This window comes from Pongo pygmaeus, chromosome X, assembly GCF_028885625.2.
Source record: "Pongo pygmaeus isolate AG05252 chromosome X, NHGRI_mPonPyg2-v2.0_pri, whole genome shotgun sequence".
NCBI lineage: Eukaryota > Metazoa > Chordata > Mammalia > Primates > Hominidae > Pongo > Pongo pygmaeus.
In genome coordinates, this window is record NC_072396.2 from 79,136,976 (window position 1) to 79,143,841 (window position 6,866).

Genomic DNA, 6,866 nt, shown 5'->3' on the forward strand with positions numbered 1-6,866 from the left:
CCCAACTCCTGATTAGATCAACACAAACCCCCACACAAAAGGCCCAGCAGAAGGAAAATCATGCTAATCTTGAAGTGTATTTTTAAAATGAAATTATATGTACTATCTTATAAATGGTCATCTTTCAACAACAACAAAATTATGTGGCATGCCAAAAAACATGAAATAAACACAATCTGAAGAGACAAAGAATCTTTCTAAAGCAGACTCAGATATCACATGATTGTTGGAACTATCATTAAAACATTTTAAACAACTGCAATTAACATGTGTAATCACTGGTTCTCAAAAGCAGGTAATTTTGCCCACAGAAAATATTTGGCAATATCTGGACACATTTATCATTGCCTTAGTGGGAGATGTGTTACTAGCATCTAGTGGGTAGGGGCCAAGGATGAGTCTAAATGTCCTGCAAGGTGCAGGACATCATTTTATTTATTCATTCTTACAGTTTTCATTTTTTGCTGAAAGTACAGATATAATCTTACGTGTCATCTACTTTTACTGTTAGAGCATTTAACACAGGAGTTCCCAACTTTGGCATAATTGATATTTTCAGGCAGATAATTATGTTGTAAAAATAAAATAGATATGTTAATAAGACTGTAGTAATTATTTCATGATGTATATGTATATCAAAACAACACCTTAAATTTATACAATGAAAAAGAAAGAATAATATGGCAATGCCAGAAATAAAAATCACAATAGGAAAGTCTTGGGGGAGAGTTGTGATGTACATCCAGTGAGTAGCTAGTGGTCCCAGGTGCTGCAGGTTTGTGTGCTCTGAGGAAGTCTGAGCCATACGCTGCTGCCAGAGGAGCCCCTCAGGCCAGTGTAAGCATTAATAATGTCTTTCATCTTTGAGTGAATCTACAATGGCTTCAGCATTGTGATCTAGTTTCTAGGACTCTACAAGAAATATAGAAAACTTGTATTCATGGGTTTGGACAATGCAGGCAAAACCACTCTTCTTCACATGCTCAAAGGTGACAGATTGGGCCAACACATTCCAACACTACATCTGACATCACAAGAGCTAACAATTGCTGGAATGACTTTTACAACTTTTAATCTTGGTGGGCACGAGCAAGCACGTCAGTTTGGAAAAATTATCTCCCAGCAATTAATGGGATTTTCTTTCTGGTGGATTGTGTGGATCATTCTTGCCTCGTGGAATTCAAATTTGAGCTTAAAGCTTTAATGACTGATGAAACAGTATACAATGTGCCAATTCGTATTTTGGGAAACAAAATTGACAGAACAGATGAACTCAAGGAAGAAAAACTCTGTGAGATATCTGGGCTTTATGGACAGACCACAGGAAAGGGGAATGTGACCCTGAAGTAGTTGAATGCTTGCCCCATAGAGGTGTTTGTGTGCAGTGTCCTCAAGAGGCAAGATTATGGTGAGGGTTTCCACTGGTTTTCCAAGTATATTGACTGATGTCTGGGCACTAAAAATAAAAGAGTTTTGCTTCTCTGGACTGATCCTAATCACAGCTTCGTCATGAACTTTTCTAAAAGAACAAGGAAAGCTCTCCAACCATGTCTGCTATTGAGAGGCCATGAGTATCTGTCAACTCTCTCATTGCCCAGTGGTGACATGTGCTCTTTTCCACACTGTTGAAAGGTAATGTTGCCCCATGTGCTGGTACAGGTTTGTATCCTGGGACTTGGAAGCTGTCAGGATTTGCTGGGTAAAGCTGTGTGCCATCATGGGGTACCTGAAAAGAAAAACACGTCTCACCACTGTGGTTGATTTCAAAAGAAACTGATTCTATTTTTTAAAGAAAGTATTGTTAATATAATTTGTATCCCTCCTAACTTTTCAATTTCATAATTTACTTGGCCCAGAGTGTTCTATTATTTTTTAAACTAATGAATAATATTTAGATACTTCATACAATTATGAACAGATACATATTGGAGGTCAGAGCTCATTTGGGTGAACTTACCACTGCTGAGTTAGCAGGTTGGGGTGAGAAGCTCCCCTAAAATCACCTGTCTCTATAACTGCCTTGTAGTAGGTGGCATTACCTTGTGCACAAAGAACTAGAAAAGTGGCAAAACCCTGGCCTTGCAGTTGTGGCAGGCTTCGACTGTAGCAAACTAGAGTCATTCATTATCAAGAAATGTGTAGCAGATTATTCACTGTGGAGTAGTTAATTATAGAGGGGGTTATTGGTATTATAATTTTTACTTATAAAGTTACAGATTTCAGCCAGTCTGCTTTTGTATAATACTTTCATGAGATTTTATTTCTCTCTATAGCACTTTGCTTTTTCATTTTCAGTTATTGAAAGTGAATTTCACCTTATAAAAGAGTTAAGAACATCTCTCATGTTGTCACATACTGCAGGTGTGTCTCAGTAACATTTGCACAGATTTTTAGGAGCAATTTTTTTAATAGGAAGACACAGGACAAAGTTAACAGCTTAAGGGTTCTCAATTCTATGAGTTGAGACTTAAAAATCTGGTATTGTAGCACTTATTTGGATCTAGAAAAAATTTTAGTTAGTGGGCTTCAAAACTTCCATTTGCAGAATTTGGTCTCTAATGGGCTGTTCCTGGACTCTTTTTCTTACATCTGTTCTCTTTAGATATCTATTTTTGGTGTTTAAAGACAAGGTTAACATATGTAGCTTTTTTGGGTTTGTTTGTTTGTTTTTGTATGAAATTGCCTTTTTTCCTTCCAGAAATAAGCTGTGGAAAACACTAACCAAAAAACTTTCAGCAGAGCTGTTTTCTTGGAGGCAGCATCACTTATAGGCAGTAAAGACTCATTGTGAAAGCAACAGCATCCCTACTAGAGTAATGAGGATTAATTTTATAGCATTCAATTTTCCTAGTACCAACTGTGAAATTGGATTTTTATAATCTTAACCTATATTCTAACTTTGCAGTAAAATATGAAATGATAGTATATTCTAGGAAAAGAGAGAATATAGGAGATGAAAAGCTGGAAAGATATCTTTATTCTAATGTGAGGGTAGAGAAAATATGGTCAACATGTTACTGGGGTGACAGAATAATGTTCTTTAGTTGGAGTTCTCATTCTTAGTCTTCAGTAATGATTTGTTGGGAAATAATACTTTTTTTCACTACCAGGTGCCAAATGCAGAAACCCAGTGAAGTGCATCCCTGGGAACTACATACATTTTATTTATTAGCAAGCATAGCTGTATTAATAAAAAAAATCTTTGGTTTGAAAAGAAGTAAAGCCTTAGGTAAACAAATTTAGCTAACAGTAAATGAAGTAGGTAGTTAACTTGCATATTTGTATTTCCTTTGGTTAAAGATTACCTTACTTCTATATTCAGAGACATGAGAAGTAGGATTGCTTCAGTTTTAGTTTCCTTATTTTTGTTTTTTTTTTTTTTGTCCCTAATCACTTTGTTGCAAGCTATAAAACTGTGTGATCTACATAGGGCAGCTCTTTGTGAAAGTGGTTTATTCCCTCGGAGAAAGAGGGGATTTAATATCAGTTAGAGCACATCTATAATAAGATAACTGAAAAAAAGCTGCTGTGATAAGCTCAGCTCCAAACACAGAATCAGCCCCTTGTACAGGAACTCCCATGAATTGAGACTTTCCATTCTGTTTTATTAGAGTGAATATGTGTCCTATTTCAGGCAAAGTGAAACAGTTATTCACAAAAGAAAGTTAATCTATATCCCAACCATCTTTTAAAAAGTTAAAACAAATAAAAAACCCACAATAACATAAATTAGATTGTTTAGGTTGGGCTCATCAGTAGATATACTACAGCTGAGAAAAACATAAATAATCTTGAAGTTGAGTCAGTAGAAATTCCCCAAACTGGAATGCTGAGAGAAAAAAGTAAGAAAATAGTACGGAACATGCAAGCGCAGTGGGATAATAACAAATGGTCTAATGTACATGTCATTGGAATCCTAGGAGGAGAAGAGAGACAAAAGCTCCTACTTCCCTGCCCCTCTCTAATCAGTATTCTTTCAAGAGTTCTTTGGTGAAGCCATCTATCTGAAACTAAAATGAACCAAACTCATATTTACTGGTGGTTGGAGAAAACCACGGCCAAAACCACTGTGGCAGGTCTAAATCTTGGGAGTTTTAAAGAAGGAATGTGCCAGAGGCCTTTCCCAAGAACGGAGTTTTGTTTTGCAGAGGCATTCAATGTGTCTAGTGCTTGCTGGCCACAGCAGTTAATACCACGGAGCCTTCTGGGAGGGGCCGTTGTGTTGAAGGAGGCTCCTGCCTGAGGGACAGCGTTAGGCAGTGGGCTCTGTAGAGTGAGAACCAGGTGGACACCTTCTGTGCCCAGCTCAGAGTCCTGCACCACGTCAGGACTGCCCAGGCCAAGGGCTACAGACGCAAATTCCACTCATTCCGCTCTGTGGCGGGGGGCCTTGCACCTCTCCTGGAAGGGCTCTTGGAGAAGGAATTGGAGTTACGTACAAGTGACCTAAATGGGAAGCTTTTCTAGATGAGATTGGATTAAATTCCATGTGATTTCTCTTTCCCTTTAATTCAGGTTGGGAGTCATTTCTTTCTGGTGGATCACAGCTGCCCAGATGTTGCAACTGATTTTTATGTTTCTGTAGAGAAGTATTTTTCTTTCATCTTCAGGATTTTTTTATTGTGACTTCCCAGTATTGACAGTTAAGTCCCTAGTGTCACAGGTCCCAGCCCACCAATACTATATCAAACACTGTTATGCACATAATGCAGCACTGTGATCTAATTTAAATAATACTTTTTATTATTTATACTACTATATACAATATGCATCAACACTTCTGCTATATAACCTAAGTGATAACCCTCTTTTAGTTACCTGCCAAACTCTGGACTTGGTTTATATTGCAGTTAACGGAGTACAAAGTTGTAATGGTGTCTTTTTTTCCTTTGTAATGGAATGTGTAAATCAAAGTATATACATTCTGTGGTGTTCTTGTTTCTGAAGTTTCATGAGGATTTACACATGGCATTCAGTGTTCTGTACAGATCTGCCTACCTTTGTGAATTCATCTGTTAACCCCTCTTCCTTTGAGAGAGCACCAGTGATGGTGACTAACTCCTTGTGTTTTCTCTCTCTCCTACTGGTTAATCTTGAATTAAGCACAGACTCGTCAGCTCAGTTGCTTTATCATGAATAATGTGTGTGATCTTGCAGTTCTTCCACAGTTCAGCAAACAAGTGCTAGCTTCACTGAACAAAAATTAAGGGAGGAAAACACAGTTTTTAAAATGATCCATCTTTTAACAGCCAAAACCGATGTGTCTATGGTGCAGCATCTTGCTGTTGTACTTCTGAAATCAGACCTGTGTGAATGATCATTTCTGACTTAACCGTGAGATGCTCATGTGTACCCTTCCTGTTGTTTTGTTAGCATTGAAATCAAGACTATTTAGTTGGAATATATACAACAGTGTTTTTCCACTGTATTTCATTTGAAAAAGTTGAGAACTGCTTTCTCTACCTTTTGCAAAATAATTGATATTCCATAGTGGATTTTCGAAGACTTTGATATGGTGAACCTATTAAACATAGAAATTGTATTCATCCTTTCATGACTGTGGCCTGAGTTCCCCAGCCCCTCTCCTCCTTTTTTTAGATGAGATTTAGCACACTCTCAGTTATTTAAACATGCAACATTTCTTGAGTATGTATATTGAGGCCATCTGCGCTCATAGCTGATTCAGTAACCAGTTTCATGCTGTGTCATTCACACTCAGTACTTAATACTGCCATGGTGAAAATGTGGAGGAAAAATGTATCCATGTGTGTCTGGGAAGCATATACACTTGTACGTTTTTTAATACTCTGATTCTGTAACATTTCTGAGTTTTGTTTTGTTTTACAGAAAAAAAGAGTGATAAAGCAATCAGAAGACCAAGAGGTTTACTACTGATGCTTAGGGTTGTTGACCTTGGCTGGCCAATAGACCTACATGGCCAAATTAACACAAGAGTAATAATTTTTCAAAAGCCAATTTTTTTCTGTATTTCTGTATGAAGCTGCCAATATCATGAATAGAAAGAGAGAACCATAAAGGAGAAAGAACGTGATGTTCTGTTATGTTTGTGTGAACCTAAAGAAACAATGTGGAGGCAGGCACAATCGGCCAAACTCTAGGGACTTGATGGTGTTGCTTGGAAGGCATCCATACCTGCATTTTACATTCTTCATATGTAATCATATTGCCAAAGACAAAGTATTTCATCATTTATTGTAAATAACACTTTTCCCCAGACCTACCATAAAGTTTCTGTGATGTATTGTCTTCCAGTTGCAATAAAAATTACTGAGTTGCATCAATTGAAAAAAAAAAGAACAGAGAAAATATTTTTTGAAAATGGCTGATAATTTTCCAAAATAACTACCAAATACTACAAATTGAAGAATTTCAGAAAACATCAAGCAGGATAAATGCAATACAAACAAAACAAAAACATATTACACACACGCACACAAACACACACACCCATAGGCATATTATATTCACACTACTAAAAACTACAAGCAAGGAGAACATTTTGCAGTCAGCCAGGGATAGGGGCACATTGTTTACAGAGGAAGAAGCATAAGAATCATAGCAGACTTCTCTTTAGAAACCACAAAAACAAGAATACATCTTTTAAGTGTTGAAATAAAAATATTATCAAATTAGTATTCCATTCCCAGTGAAAATGTCCTTCAAAAGTCTTCCAATGTGACCCAACTGACCTTTAAAAACCAACCTTCCAACAACAGAATACACATTCTTCACAAGTACATATAAAACATTCACAAAAATACATCATATTCTGGGCTGTAAAATAAAACTTGAAAAATTTAAAAGAATAGAAATTATACAAAGTATGTTACCAGGAAATAACATAA

General features: G+C 36.8%; 1 pseudogene; it reads left to right on the forward strand.

Moving 5' to 3' along the window:
• The first annotated feature begins 850 nt into the window (after positions 1-850).
• LOC129025139 (GTP-binding protein SAR1a-like) lies at positions 851-1,446 on the forward strand (annotated as a pseudogene).
• Positions 1,447-6,866: the final 5,420 nt, after the last annotated feature.